This window comes from Haliaeetus albicilla, chromosome 18, assembly GCF_947461875.1.
Source record: "Haliaeetus albicilla chromosome 18, bHalAlb1.1, whole genome shotgun sequence".
NCBI classification, from domain to species: domain Eukaryota; kingdom Metazoa; phylum Chordata; class Aves; order Accipitriformes; family Accipitridae; genus Haliaeetus; species Haliaeetus albicilla.
Window position 1 is genome coordinate 4,128,069 of NC_091500.1, and position 13,018 is coordinate 4,141,086.

The following is a 13,018-nucleotide window of genomic DNA, read 5'->3' on the forward strand; positions in this document are numbered from 1 at the left end:
ATCCTTTGCACCAGAGCAGAATAACTGCCCTTGAGCAAAGCCTGCGCACCAGTATTTCCAGATTATGGGTGGGGAAACTGAGGCACGGAGGTGAAACTGTTTGCCTGGGACAAACTGGAGAGCCTGTAGCAATGGTCATACAGGTTCAGCGTGGCCTCCCTTGCCCCTTAGCTTTCCCTTTTTTCCCATATCTGGAATGCAAATGAAGTTAGAGAATAGTGCAGTTTAGTGTAACTGTCCCTCAAGAAACTGGTAGGATTTTTGCCACTGGCTTGAAAAGGTGGGCAATCTCCTTTGTCTTCTTTCTGCATCTAAGACTGTTTAGTTGGGGATTTTTGGACCACCTCATATCTATGAACCCTTCCCCAGCTTGGAGCTTTCTCCTGGAGGCCAGGAAGCCTAACGGTATGCTCTGAGAGGCGGTGTGAAGGGTACAGCCCTGGGGAAGAGGACAGTACCCTTTTCCTCTAGGTTCTTTTTTGGTTAGTTCCTCCCCCTGTGGTCCAGGCATAGGGAGCTGGGGGGATGCGCTGAGCCAGGAGGAGGAGAAACCCACGCTGGGCTCCTGACAGCTTCAGTCATGCATTCCCAATTAAAATAACCATACTGCTAACAGGCTGGAAATACAAGGAACAGCCACCCATGGAGGGCAAGGATGCCCAGATAGGGCCCAGGAGGGTGTCAAGAGGGGGTCTTCTCTCTCTGTTGGCTCCAGAAGGAGCCGGGGTTGACTGTGCTCTTCACCTAGACTCCTTAATTAAGGGTCTAAGAGCAATGGGGATGAATTTGGACCTAGGCATGTACCCCTGCTTTCCATCTGTGAAATGGACAAAGCACTTCATTGTCTAATAAGGATTCTGGAGTGATAAATATATCAAAACCAGGGTGTAGACAACATAGTCTAACAGCTGGCTTTGGTGGAGAGGGAAGCACTAGTGGAAACTTGCTGGTGACCCCTTATTTCAAGGTGAGAAGTAAAATCAGAAGGTCACTTCGCCTGGAAGGTGTTAGTCACACCTAGGCACCCTTTGCAGTCAAAGGAGCCTCGTCCGGAGCAATGTGAGGTTGCAGAGCTTCCCAGGAGATGACACTGGCCCTCCAGCCTATGCTGACCCGCTGAGATCCTACAGTCCCTCCTCAACAGCTGCTGTACCCCCTGGGCCACTGAAAATTTGCCTTGTGAGCTGAGAGATCTGGCCAAGAGGGCACCGAACACCAACTCTTCCACTCTTGCAAACCAACCCCTTTTTTTGAAGATGCTCCTGAAAATCAAACACATCCCTTGGTTTTGTCTGTCCATAGCTCTGAGCCTGAACACACGCACTTTGAAGGGATGCTTCAAAGCCTCAACCGTGGGCCACATCCAGGCAGTGTGGTCTGGTCCCTGGGAACTTGGTAGTGAGTCTGGGGTCCTGTTTGGACCACGAGGGCACCACCTCACCGCCCTTCCCTTTGCCATTCTCGACATGTCTTGCCCTGCCCAGAGTTCCTTACGATGCTTCGCACAACCCTGGATGCCTGACACTGGCTTTTGCCCGTGTTCTCTAGGCTTGGCCCTAAATACCAGCAATTCTTACGCCACAGGAGATATTGCATTAAAAAAAAAGTAAATCTCAGACGTTACCTTCAGCAAAGAAGCAGCCAGTCACTTCATCCTCCTCTCCTGGGTCCTTTGTGGCTTCGTAGCACCCCAGGGGTGTTATCTGGGCTGGCATCTTCAGTGAGGGGGGTTTCCCTCCTCTTCAAGGTTTCTCCAAGGAAGCAGGAGCTGGTGTGGTCAGAAATGCCGTCCAGCAAGCAGCCCGTGCCTGGGGGTGCCGAAGAGTCTCTTAGCAAAGGCTGAGGGTAAAAAAGCACTTGAAGCAGCTTATTCTACTGGCCCCTCTGCGTGCATGTCGGTGTGTGTGTGGGGGGAATTGGGCATTTCCCCCTCTCTCACTCTCCTCTATACCGCTGCCTCCATTTTTTCCTTCTCCCTGGTGGCAACCACTTCAAATCCCCTCCCCTCACTCAGTTTTCCACCATCTAGGCTCATTTCCCCCACCTTACATTAGCATCCCCTTAACCCCCTTGCTAGGTCTATGGCTAAAGGCTTCCCAGCAGTATTTCTGTCTCACCCCACCGAGGGCAAACCAGCCTCCTGCAACCCGGGCATCGGGTCGCCCGTCGTTCTCTTCCCACGTCCCTTCCCCTCCCTGCCTCGCTCTAGCCCTAAGATGCTCGCCTGCCATCCCTGCGTGGTCCCTGCCCCGGCAGGCTGTCCCAGTCCCTTTTGTATCGCCCACCCCCCCGTTGCCAGCCCACCCCATCGCCCCGTCCTCCCACCTGCCCGTGTCCTTTACAGCCCGTGGCCGTTCCCGTCCCTCCTGTCCACCTCAATCACCCCGCTGACAGCGGCGCGTTGAGTGACGCCGCTTCAGCTGTCCCGTGCCAGGAGGGCGTTTCGTCGGTTTTTATCCCCTTTTTCCGATGCTGCAGCTCGGTCCCGTCAAAAATAACCCCCGAAGGTTTCTGAGAACAGAGGCATTTATTGCAGGTACATCAGGTTAATGGCCAGAGGGCTGTTGCAAGAGGAGGAGGAGCAGGGAGCTGGAGCTGGTCTGAAATCCTGATGGAGCTCTGGGGTTTGCAGAGGTGGTCGGGCAGGACAGGATTTGCTGGGCTTTTGCAAGAGTTGGGGTCAGACAAGAGAGGCTGAACCCAACCAGCTCCGCAGGTCACAGCTGGGAATACGAACGGTGCCCTGGGTCCTCCCCACCTCGGTGTCTTTAGAAGTACACCATTAACTATAATTACCTTTTCTTTTCTCCTCCATCCGAGCTGTTTAAAAATTAGCATCCCTGGGAGACTGGAAATGAAGCCATTTATACGGGTGGGTGTTTGCAGAGAGGTTTTGACCAATCTCTTGTCTGGCAGATAATATTAATGGGGCGCCTGAGCGCCTCATGGGTCCTCATCCCACCCTGGGAGAGGGAAGTGCTATCAAAATGTTTTTTATGGTTGGGAAACTGAGGCACGGGATGACACGCCCAAGTTCTTGGAAGGAGTTTATGGCACAGCAAGTACTTAAAATATCACACCCTTTACTCTGTGTCTAAGGTAGTAAATTAAATATGACTGGCACAGTTTCCCTGGCCCCGATGCCAAATAACCCACATTACTATTATTAAAGCCTTTTAACCTCCAAACCAGGGTTGCTGCATCCGGCTGCCTATCAGGATGTGTCTTATCCCATGGAAACTCCTGAACTGTGCCTGGAAAATGATGGGAGAGAGTTAATGTCTCAGCCAAAACTGTGATGATGATGTTCCTACAGTGAGGATGATCGAGTTCCTGCACCCAGCGGTGTTGCCTTATAAAGTTTCCTTTACTTGAAGGCATTGGTGTCTCAAACAGTATTATTAAGGCTGTCTTTCACCACAGAGCCTGCTCTCTGGTTTTTGTCCCCATCCTACTACTTTTGTCCTAGGTGAGTGTTCAAACCACTGGAAGTGACTGCAGGGTTATACGGTCCCTCTGCTTTTAACATGAAAAAGTTTCCCTGCTGAAAAAGCTGAGTACGCTTCAAAAGTATTTTTCCCCACAGAAGAAAAATGACACTAAACATTGACGTTTTGACAGAAAATGGGGAAAAATGATATATACTTTTAAAGGGTATTTTGGTTTAGGTCTTGTAGGGCTCTGGTAAGGAGCAGAATGGCAGGCTTACTTTTCTGTTTGCTTCTTTAACTCTGAGAAAATTGAGGATGTTTCCAGATTCTAACATAAGGCATATCTAGTGCAACCCTGGCCCTTGCTCCATGGTAAACAACAATAATATTAATTTAAAAAAGGATGTAACCTGTTTTTTTTTGGACTGAATTCACAATCACATGTAACAATGCAACTTGAAAAAAACAATCTTTTCTTTAACCGTTTTTCTAGTCCTCAGAATTCTTTGGATAGTAGGGAAGAAATGCTTATTTGATCAGCTTGTGAAAGATAACAGTTTGGGAAGGAGCATTCCCCCCCATCCCAAGCAATATGAATAAATTACCTAAAACCCCAAAGCTCCTGCCAGTCGATGCAATGCGTTCCTAGTGTTGCTTGTCTGTGCTACTCCATGGATGGTGCTCAGAGTGCTTCCCTATGGGCATTTGCTCCTCCGAAGCAGAGTTTAAGCCTGGGAGGGTGCAGCACACAGATTTGGGGCTGTACAACCCCCTCCAGAACAGCCTTCATAGCTGGGATGCTTTACAGAACAGGTGGGTGCCCCCCGCGGCGTGAGCCAGAGCGATGAGGGTGCTGCAGACGGGTGTCACCCTCCGGCTTGGAGCCTCTGCAAAAGCCATCTGTGGTCAAAGGGGACAGAAGTGAGATGAAAAGAAATGGGAGAACAAATCCCAGCACCTCATCTTCGCCGTGTAGCTGAGCCCCCGGCGTTGGCTTTCACGTGGACTCAGCCTCCTGGGCTGTATAAAAAGAAATGTGGGCAGCAGGTCGAGGGAGGGGATTCTGCCCCTCTGCTCCCATCGGGTGAGACCCCACCTGGAGTCCTGCGTCCAGCTCTGGGGTCCTCAGCACAGGACAGACATGGACCTGTTGGAGCGGGTCCAGAGGAGGTCACAGAAATGGTCAGAGGGCTGGAACACCTCTGCTGTGAGGAGGCTCTGGGGAGACCTTATTGCGGCCTTTCAATACCTAAAGGGGGCTTATAAGAAAGGTAGGATAAGGGGTAATGGTTTTAAACTAAAAGGAGGTAGAATCACACTAGATATAAGGAAGAAATTTTTTATGATGCGAGTGGTGAAACGCTGGCCCAGGTTGCCCAGAGAGGTGGTAGCTGCCCCATCCCCAAAAACATTCAAGGTCAGGTTGGACGGGGCTGTGAGCAACCTGATCTAGTTGAAGATGTCCCTGCTCATGGCAGGGGGTTGGACTAGATGACCTTTAAATGTCCCTCCCGACCCAAACTATTCCATGATTCTGTGATTCTGTGATCTTTCCGTTCAACTGTTTGAAACGGAGCTGTAGTGGTGTTAGTGCCATGACACAGACAACTTGCTCCTGGGAAGCACAGCTGGAAAAGCGTGATGGTCTTACCAGGCTGCTGCAGACAACGCCGCTCTGTCCTCCCTGTCCCCAAAAGCTGTATCTGAATCAGGTTGATGGGAGCATGGGTGCAAGGCCACCATGGAAAGGAAGGAAAAAGGACAACACCACATCTTGTGCATGGCAGCAATACAAGGTTGCAGGGAGGAGGACATGACGGGGAGAGGAGACCCTCGTGCCTCAGTTTACCCACCTGCAAAAGAGGGACAACAATACGGTTGACTTTCTATTGTCTGCTTGTAGTTTATCCAGGTTCTGCATTAATCTTGCCATGGAAAGATTACGTTCGGGTGGCTGGGGGCTGATGCTCTCCTGGAACAGCCTGGGTAGATGCCTAGCAGATTTCAGGCACAGCAAGCTGAGACTGGGAGCAGGGCTTGGTGCTGGTGCTCGCAGGCAGTGCCAGCTTCACAGGGATGCGGGGACGGCAGCTGGGTGTAAGCTCAGCATGTGACTTCTTCTGTGGCCACGTGGAAGCTGTAAAAAGTGGACATTTTCTATTTAGAGCTACTGATACACCTTGTAGCGATATCGGGAGAAGCAGTTTAACTCAGGGACCCCACACGGTCTCATGCGGTCATGAGATTAACCCTGGCTGGCCTGAATTTCCTATGAGGTATCAGCCCCTTCCTTATGGAAAGAAAGGTGGTTGTTCATCTAAACCCACCAGTTGGTGCATTGCACACACTTGCCAGTGGGAACTTTCAGAGAAAAATGTTTGCTCTTCCCCCCCACCCCACCCCCAAAATCCCACTTGTTTGAAAGAAACAAGTTGAATGCACTGAATTTAATTTTTTTTTTCTTGGAATCTTAGGTAATAACCTATAGGGCATAAACTGCCCAAACTACATTTACTTCATTTTTATTTTATTTTTATTCAACACTTAAAGATTCATTGGAGCCTGGGTAAAACCAGTCCTCCACAGTCCTCCATGTTGATCACCATTCATAAAATAATTCATATGATGTATAACTATAAACTTGCCAGGCAGCCGTTTCTCTTGTAGCATTTGAATAACATTAAAGAAGAAGAGACTAACTTCTGTGTAAGTTGACTGGCCTCAACTGGAACGAGAAAAGCGTAACCATCACTATAGAAAGGTGTTTTGTATAATCAATGCAAAAAAGCTACCAAAACCTTCTCTATGGATATTGCAACTGAGTGTTTCTTTAATGGCCAAACACCTAATTGTTTCTTTAATGGCCAAACACCTCTTCTCTAGAGTTCTCAGTGGGTCGTTGTCTCATATATCCTTCCAGTGTAGGACATCTATTCAATAAGAGATGGTTGACAGTGCAAATCTGATCAGTGAAAGGGTTTATAAATATTGGAGCTTTGCATAAGTGTTCAGGTGGAGGAATTGGGGTGGGAAGGCGAGTACAGACTATGTGAGGTGAAAAGCAGTAGTGATGTCAACTTCTGCTGAGGCAGGTAAATGAACGGATCCTTAGATCCAGAGTGAAAATGTTCTGCGATGTGGCTGTGTTTGATCTGATAAACCGAGCAGAGATGCACGGGGCTTTCTCCTGGGGAGGGGGCTCAGCCTGATCCCCTCTGTACTGATCACGGACATCTAAAACCTGGATCTCCAGGCAATTTTGTATTTCTGGTATTCCTGGCTGATGCGAATAGGGTAACTTTGCTTTGCCACTTTGTTTTCTTTGCCGCAGTAACCCTGTAATACCTACCATCACCTTATAGCTTGGCTGGTTGGAGGAAAGCAACCAGCAGCGGTTGGTTTTTTTCATGAGCAGTGAAAAAATTGGGGGTTTTCCATCCTGGTCTTCACTAGCCACTGCTATTCTTCAGAATCCCTTCAGTGAAGGTCCTTTGAGTGTGAGGTTAATACAGATGCCATTTGTATTGGATAGTATTCTGTAGCTTTACTGTCCTAAGTAGCACATGCTCGGGATACCCCTTTGTAACTGCATGCTGCGGTGCACCAAGAGCCACGGATTTTTCTCATTTTCATCATTGGTGTGAAGTACCTGTTAGAGTGAGGTAAAGAGGAATTATATTCAGATACATAAGATTCTTCTTTTCTGGGTGCTTCAATAGCAGTGAAGAGATTGATTTTTGTTTCTGTATGTTCCCTGCAGGGATGCGAAGAGGATGGAGGGGAACAGATCATCTGCCCTTCTGGCTGTGCTTTCATTCACACTGCCTGGGTAAAAGTGACTAGGAACAAGGAAAGTTGTGGTGCCTCACACCTGCTTGCATATTTGCGGGGGTGGAAAAGAGCAGATGTCCAGAGCTGCCAATTCTGGGAGTCCTGCAGGAATGTGGGGCCTGTGACAGCTGATTGAGCTGGAGAGGGTTTGGGTGGGGGAGCGTGCCTGCACGCTGCCTGGGAGAGTAGGTGATGGGGAAGGGAGGTGGAAAGTTGGCGTGGACTCCAGAATGAAAAAAGGATGGTTGAACCTGGAACGCTTATGGCCTGGATAGAGAAGTTAAGTCCTATCCCCTTGGGAGACACTCAGATTCTCTGCTTGATTTTGAGTGGACTTTCTGGGTTAGTTGATGGGAAGATCAGGTTGCTGACTTCTTCGGACTTGGCCTGATACAGTGGCTGCCAACTGGTCTGTATCAACAGTCCAAGCCCAGCAGTCCGAGCTTCAACTCCAGTAGTCCCTTGCACAATTACTAAGAGAGAGCAAGCATGGGAGGAGACAGTAATCTCCAGAAAAAGGCCAAGCAGTGGCCTGGTTTGCACCCAATATTCAATGAGTCTCCTAACAAAGTCTCCTGAACATGTTAGGTTTGGAGTCACCTGAACAGGGCTCCACTGAGTGGCTTTGAAGAGAGCAAAGGCTGCAGAGGCCCCCAGCTCCTCCCAGCAATGCCAGTAACTCAGGTGGCAAGTTCTCCCTGTTTCCTGTGTTAGAGGTTCCCCAGTCTAAGGGATCCGGAATATTATTCCCTGCTTCTTCAGATACCCCTCTGTAACTGCGTGCTGCAGTGCACCAAGAGCCCTGGACTTTTTTCATTTTCATCATTGGTGTAAAGCCCCTGTTAGAGGGAGGTAAAGAGGAATTGTATTCAGCCACGTAAGATTTGTTTTTGCTTCATCAGGTTGATATTCCATCACGATGCATTTTAGACCACTTAGTTCTTGTGAAATCAAGGTTCAACCATACAAAAACTACAATGAGCTATGCAAACAGCGTAGTGCTGTCCAGCTGTGGGCTCAGATGTGGTAAAGGAACATGACAAAATTCATAATAATGTAGAACATAACAAGGATGTTTATCTGCTTTTGTTGTTGGACTAATGAGAGGAAAACAGCTAATGAGACATTTATTGCCTTCACAGACTCATTGTCTTAGAATCCAATTAATCTCATATTATTCCTGCTGTTATCCTTATTGCTCGATAAGACCTTAAGTGAATTGCCCAGGGTCGCCTGTAAATCTGGGACAGATCTATCTGGGCTCCAGGTAGATCCACCTTTTAGGACACCCAGTCTGAATTAGTGGAGTTGTCACTTTACATCTCCAGCTACTTTCTGAAAGCCAGAAAGAGCGGAGAGAGATTTTGGAGGGCATCCGGTAGTAAGGTCAGGTAAGACTGCTGGGAAGGCAACAGTCTTCATTTCTTTGCTCCTCTTACCTGATGAAGGTCAGGAGTACCAGGGAGGCTGCCCTGATGCATGGCCATGAACTCACTGCAGCAGCAGGACTGCTCTTTCTAGCCATTGCCCAAGCCAGAAAGCCACTGTCCCACCGACCTGCTGAGTTGGACAGCTTGCGATTATTTTAATTTATTGGTGTTAGAATAAGAACAGTGGATTCCTGACTTCTCCTCTGTACATGGATGTCTTTCCATGCAGGAGAGCTCTGTCTGCCTTCAAGGCAGGGAAAAGGATCCTGGAGGAGCAATTGTTGAGTTCTGGCATGTGTTTAGATGGGATAAAAAAAGTGATGCCTTAGGGTAGTGTTTTGATCTCATCCCACTGGTGTTTTTACAGTTAAGCAGATTAAGGAGGATCTCATTAAGGCCCAATTCAGTGTCAGGCTTTTGGAAAACAGCCCGCAGACAGGCAGGCAAAAACATGGGTTACATCAACCTCTACATCTCTGTCTTTCTGAAGTCAGGGTGTGAAATTTACTGCCCCTGACTGCCAGAGGATGCAAAAATCCTCCCTGCAAGTTCCAGGTAATTTCAGGGCTTCATCCAGCACTCAAGAGATCATCTCATCCTTTTCTCCCCTCCCCGTCTTTGCATCTACGAAGAACAAGTGGCCAGGGTTCCTTGGGAGCCCCTTGGGCTCGCAGCATGGCTGAACAGACCCTGAACCCCAAACCCCAACCGGAGCCCCTCAGGGCAGTCACTCACCAAATGAACACCCCGTGGCAACGACGAGCATCTCGAGAGCTAATTGAGCTGGATTTATGGGCACGGGGGGCTCAAACGGGGGTAGCGCCAAACTTTGTGCGACCGAAATAAATACAAGTCCTCACCGTCAGGCCAAAGATTTGGAAGCCTTGCAGATGCCCTTTGCTGTACCTCCAGCCGGGAACTGGAGGCATCGTCCCTGGCCCCCAGCTGTTGCCCTTGAGGTTTACCCAGCTGCCGCGGGGAGCGGGGGAGTGAAGGGTGGTGGTGGGGGTTTTTAGCCTCGCAAGAGCCCTGGTCCCACAGCAGGGTCAGAGGTGGACACGTTTGGGCTAAAAGAGGAACAGGTGGGTAAAGGGCTGACAGCGGGAACACTGGCACTTTTATTTTTTGATGGCCCTCCCCCCCCGTACGCACACATACGGCGCTGGAAAAGGCGAGACGTGGCTGGCTGAAAAGCATCTGACTGGACTGAACGAGCTCCCCTCCTTAAAAAGAAGGGGATCGTCTTGCTTTTGGGGGTTGAATATTCATTTAATTTGCATTTTAACCCACACAAAAAAATCTAAATTAAAGCATTAATGCATGCACTTAAGTGAGCAGGCTGTGATCAAGGCTTCCTTCCTCATCCCACCTGCGTGCTTTTGTCCTCTCTTTTTCTAATTTTTGCTTCGTTGTTGGGTCAATGGGTCTGTGCAGCAGCAGGCACAAGGATGTCTTGATTAGAGCTGTGTGAACTACCAGTTGTTCAGATCTCTGGCAGTACTGAAAAGCTGGGGGAAAAAGTCTCACTGTGGTTTAACAGAAGTATTTTTTTTTTTAAGACTGGGTAGGAAATGGTTTCTTGCTGGATTCAGGCAGCTTATGAAAACTCTATGAACATATGGAGAAAACCAGAAGGAAATGTGAAAGAAGTTGTTTTGAGTGTGAAAACAAATTAAGATTCAAAGCACTAATAATAGCAGGCGTGCTGGGCAATGACCCACCATCAATGAACCCTGAAATGTCACTGACACCTTCATTTAAGAGAAAAGCAATACGCAGTTACCACATCTGTCCCATATTTGTACCAATGGTCAAGATACTTGTGCCAACGGTCAAGTAATTTTTTTCTTTAGCATCTCATCCACATAGGCATGTTATTGTCCCAGTCTCGTGGGACTGAATCTTTCCCTCTTCTTTCAGGGGCTTGTATTTCTGCCTGAAGATGGTTATGGGAATGGCCAAGCTGATACATAAGAAGAGCTCTTTCTGTGTGCAAGCACCTTAAATACCTGAGAAAAAGGCTTTGCTCTTTCTGGATAGAGTGTAAAACCATTTGCTCACAGTATAACTGCTGTTGTTGAGCTAATGTGAGGGCTCTGTGGCTTCCAGCAACCAGAGATAGCTGAGACCAGTGGAAATACTGCTCTTGCCTGCTGGAATTGGGGCAGGCAATCAGTGTGTCCATAAAACCCAAGGTTAATCAAGCCTACGGTGAAGCCTCTTCTTTGACCTTGGCTATACAGAGCAGACTTAAGGTTATTTAGGTACCTGCATTGCTTTCTCATGGTGTAATAGGTTTGGGATCATCTGTGCAATATCCATGAGTTTGTGAGAAGGACAATATCCCCAAGATGCAGCTCACTGATGGGTACGTAAACGTGAGTCCTCCTTAGTGGGGGTCTGTCGGAGTTTGTCGTGTGTGACATCGGATTAATAGAGTTAGGACTGAGAGAGACCATTTAATGCTCTGCTTGAACCCGCCATGTGATGACAGGCTGTGGAGCTTCACGCAAGGTAAATGAATGAGACCAAATCCCACCCCAAAGATTTGACAACAGAAGAAGATCTCATTTTCTGTCAAGTGGCTGGCTTTACACATTTCCCTGCACAACTGGGATCATTGTAAGTTGTTCTTTTTTCTTTCTCTCTCTTTTTTTTTTTAATCACGGCTGTGGCACGTCTTACATAGAAGCCAATCTGTGCAAATAATAACAAAAAAAATTGACACTTGATTCCAGCCCTGAGGAATACAGTGGCAAGCCATCCCCTTGCCTGGAGGTGAAGCAAAGCCCGGGAGCAGCCTGCTGCAGGCTCTTTTCTTTCATGTGACTAATACACACAAATCCCCAGTCCCCTGGGGCTCGGGGATCACTGACAGCAGTGGCAGGCTGTGAGAAAGGGGTGAAGGGAGCAAAACTGTGCTCTCCTTTCATTCACCAGGGTCAGCTGTCCCACCTGTTCCCCCCGCTTAGACATGGGTAGCAGGGATGGAGGGGATGGGGCAGTGGCAGCCTTTAAAACGAAAACTCATCGAACAGAAGGAATTTCGTATTAAAATGAGAAACAAGCGGGCATTCGCCTTGCCACAAGGATAGGGACGGGCAGAAGAATAGAGACTGCTGGACACAGCAGCGGGGACGGTATTTGCCTGAATCACTCCTCTGGGAATTGGGGACCAGGCCAAGAACAAGTTTCCTAATGAAAGACTAATGATGGATGAAGCTCAGTAGGTGCAGGGTTGCAGTTTGATTCAGAAACCCAATCTGCTACCAGCTGTTTATTTGAGCAAATGCCACGGCTTCAGTCTGCAGTAGTGCCTGTCTAGACTTCCCTGGGAGATTTCTTCCATCAAAGCGACCCCTCTTGATTTTAAGGGGGAATGCTGCCTCTGGGGTCTGCAGTCCAACCTCTGCAGTTCTCCTGTGGGGACCTTATCACTGAGTTTGCAGTCTGTAGCACGCATCTTTTCCCACAGTCATGTGGGATTGTATTTCTTTGCCCCTATTTAAATTGAAAGCTTTTCCAGGCTAGAGCTGTCTGGTATTGTGTGGTCACAGAGCACCCCACACAATGGAGCTGTAGCCTTTCTTGGATCCTACCGTTAGCATGATAAAAAGCCCTGTAACACAGAGACTGAAGGAGTGGTGGTCCATCGCGCTGAAACAGAGCCCTGCTTAATGGGAAGTGTGAGTGAGATGGTGTCTGTGAGCAGCCCAGCAGAGGAAAATCTCTGTGAAGACCTCAATACCAGGATGTTTTTTTCACCGTACAGATGCAGCCAGTGCTTTATTTGAAGTTGCATTTATTCCTTTGTGGCTGTATTTTTTTATTTAGGAGGATTTCTATGCTATGATGGGTCTGGGAGCCAGCCTTGACCTTTATTTTCCCTGGCCATCCCATGTGCTTGACAGATCCTACAGGAGCAGGGGAGCATCCTCTACATGCCACCGAGAAGACCGAAGCTGCAGCAGACAAATCCCCTGCAAGGTGCTGGTTTCTCCTTACTCCGTCGCCTTGTGCATCCCCAGGCTCCAGCATCTGCCATGGGCAGGCGGCCGGGTGACTAGCATCCCCTCCGCGAACCGTACGACCACAGGGGATGCAAGCCGAAACACACTCAACCTTGAAACCAAAGAAGCCTCAAACCTGTCATTAAAGCAGCTGCACTGGCAATAAATTTAGTATTTAAAGAAGTTCATCGCCTGTTTAAAATGCAGCGAGAGTAGCTATGGGAACAACTTCAACAGAGGTTTATCATGCTGAAAAGTGACCCTGTAAAGACATGTAGAAAGGCTCCTGGAAGCACCAACATTTTTCCTCTCAAAG

General features: G+C 48.5%; 1 long non-coding RNA gene across 1 annotated transcript; it reads left to right on the forward strand.

The window, feature by feature from the left end:
• The first annotated feature begins 2,333 nt into the window (after positions 1–2,333).
• On the forward strand, positions 2,334–3,770 carry LOC138689891 (uncharacterized). Its single transcript, XR_011328685.1, has 2 exons — positions 2,334–2,536; positions 3,193–3,770. It is a non-coding gene; the product is annotated as an uncharacterized lncRNA (long non-coding RNA).
• The last annotated feature ends 9,248 nt before the right edge of the window (positions 3,771–13,018 follow it).